This window comes from Gopherus flavomarginatus, chromosome 14, assembly GCF_025201925.1.
Source record: "Gopherus flavomarginatus isolate rGopFla2 chromosome 14, rGopFla2.mat.asm, whole genome shotgun sequence".
Classification (NCBI taxonomy): domain Eukaryota; kingdom Metazoa; phylum Chordata; order Testudines; family Testudinidae; genus Gopherus; species Gopherus flavomarginatus.
The window spans coordinates 44,451,942-44,454,593 of NC_066630.1; the positions used below are offsets into that span (position 1 = coordinate 44,451,942).

Genomic DNA, 2,652 nt, shown 5'->3' on the forward strand with positions numbered 1-2,652 from the left:
TCCGGCCTGGCAGCTGAGAGTCTGTGCAGACATCAGCCCCCCTGCCAGCCCGACAAGCAGCAGCAGCGCCAGCCCCCCAGCACCACAGGGGCAATCAATGCACTTCCTGTGGGAAAAGGGCTCCTTGGCGTCCAGCTGCTAGAGTGAGAGCCAGGAGAGAGCAGTGTCTGGCTCACCTTGGGGGAGAGAAGGGACTTGATGAGTGCAGCTCTCCCTCTGTCTCCCCCGCAATGCTGGTCAGTTTTATTGTCACTGTTTCCCTTCAGGGCTGGCCCTAGAGGGATCCGGGGTCTGGGACAAATCCCCCCTTTCCTCCCCAGGCCCTGCCCCCACTCCACCCCTTCCCCCAAGCCCCCACCCCTGTCCCATGTCTTCCTGGCTTGCACCATTCCTCTCCCTCTCCCACCTCTTCCCGTCCCTGCTCCTCCCCCTCCCCACCCAGCACCTCCTGAACCCCACTGAACAGCTCATCACTGGCAAGTGGGAGGTGCTGAAGGGGAAGAGGAGGAGCTTGTCAGCAAGGCCTGTAGTGGTGGGGGGAAGTTGGCTGCCAGTGGGTGCTGTGCACCTATTTTTTCTCTGTTGGTTCTCCAGCCCCAGAGCTCCCATGGAGTTGCTGACTTGGCTCCTTTCGTACTCTAGAGAGAGGAGCAGAACCAGAGCTATGGCTGATCTATGGGGCACCAGGTGAGTGGCAGAGGCTTCAGGTACTGAGAGTTTGCCTGACACCTCAGGGACACAGTGTGAGGTGGTGTCCCAGGCATCTCTATGAAAGGGGCAGAACAGGATTTACTTAGGGGTGGGGAGAGAATTGAGAGAGTCTCAGGGTTGTAGAGAGCTATTGCCCGGGTGAGAGAATGGCTAAAACACAGGCCTCGCTATGATCAGGATTCAAACCTGCACAGGGGAACCCTATTGGATTTTGACTCCAATGCCTTAACCACTCGGCCATCACAGCTGTGAGCACAAAAAATGCCCCAATGCCAGTGAAACTGGTAAAGAATCACAATGCCCATGTCTGAAGTCATCTGAACTACAGAATTCTCACCGCAAACCTGGCTCCCAAAGCACAGGGGGGATTTGGGTTTGTTCTCTTTGCTTAGCCATGTGCAGTAGCACAGAAAGCGCGTTTAAAAGTCTCCCCTCCCACAGAGCGGGAAGGGGAAATTATTCTTAACTTGAAGCTTGATGTGAATGAGGATGTCTGGACCACAGGGCCAGGGACTGATCTTTGCTAGAGAAACCAGTGACACACGGAACCAAGCTAAGGAAAATGTTTCCTGGAGTCAGTAACTGGATTAGCAGCAGTATTGTGCAGAGAAATGTCTCACAAGAGAAGTCAGTGCATTGGTGGTTCGGTAGCAGAAGTCACAGCTACAGCAGAGAAGGTCTAGCTTTGGTTTCTGGCCAACAGAGGGACGAGTTTTATTGTCTCCAAATTTCAGTAGAAAAATTCAGACCCAATCTGTGTGTGGTGGAGGTTTCTCTGCTTTGGTTTGTTTTCTCATTTGAAATGTCCTTGATCATTTTTCTGGGAAAAGTATTTGGACAAGGCCAAGGAAGATTTAGAACAATTACAAATCTCCATAAGGGTGAGGGGGTCTCTCAGCGCTGGGGGAGGGGTTGAGTTTTTCATGGAGGGGAGTTGAGGAGATAAACGAGAGGCTTTTGTTCCAGCAGAGGGAGCGGCTTGGCAGGTTCATTTTTACCAAGTGAAACCCCCACCCCACACAAACACATACACGTTGCTCCCCTGCTGCTGCTGCCCCAGCTCAGAGCCCACTGTCATCCCCAGCATGTGACCTACAGCTTCCCGCTGACAAAGCCCTTATCTATCAGAGACAAAATCCCCTCGTCTGCCCCTTCTCCCAGCTGAGCCCTCCCGCCACAGAGCCCAGGACAACCCCGACCCAGCCATGCCGGGGGGTCGGGCTTAATCTTCAAGGCCGAGCACAAAACCTTCAGCCGGGCACGTTTCGCTCCCTTCCCACCTCAGCTCAAGCGGCAAGGGAGAAACGGACAAGACACACCGGCTGGAAGACACCTCCCTCCCACTTCTCTATAGCCTTCTGTGACGTTATTAATATGAACTGAGACCGTAGAGATCATTGTTACTACCACTGTTCTATATGTGCAGCAAATATTGTGCAAAGGTTGGCGTGTGAGGTGTCTATGACAAGGTTATGATTTGCTGGTTATAATTATGCTGGCTGTATGCATGTACCATTTTTGTATTTGAAGTTATGAATATGGGCTCTGTACTTGTATCTCAAATGTATTTGATTCCAAGTAGCCTCAGTGTCATCAACCCCCAACTCCTTCAGGAGTCCATAGCAAAGTGACCCCCCACACTGTCCTGGACTCCATGGGAGGTGTCTCCCACCCCCTGCCTAATAGACCACCAAGGATTAAAGTGGCAGCATCTAGTGTCAGTGGGGTTCAGTGGCTCAGGCCAGATGCCTGAACTGGGGACTCGCCCCCATAGCACTGCTCAAGGGCCTGGGCCTGAGGTGATCACAGCCCCCTCCTCACCCCTCCCTGAGCCCAGCCTGGCTCCTCACCTGGAACAAAGCAGAAGCGTCCCCACGCTGCTGTCCAAGTCCCAGGCTCTGCTGCTGTCCCATGGGGAGCGGGCCGAGCTGCTGGGGCTGG

General features: G+C 53.7%; 1 non-coding gene across 1 annotated transcript; it reads right to left on the minus strand.

Annotated features, from left to right (window-relative positions):
* Positions 1-876: 876 nt before the first annotated feature.
* On the minus strand, positions 877-958 carry TRNAL-CAA (transfer RNA leucine (anticodon CAA)). Its single transcript has one exon. It is a non-coding gene; the product is annotated as a tRNA-Leu (tRNA).
* Positions 959-2,652: the final 1,694 nt, after the last annotated feature.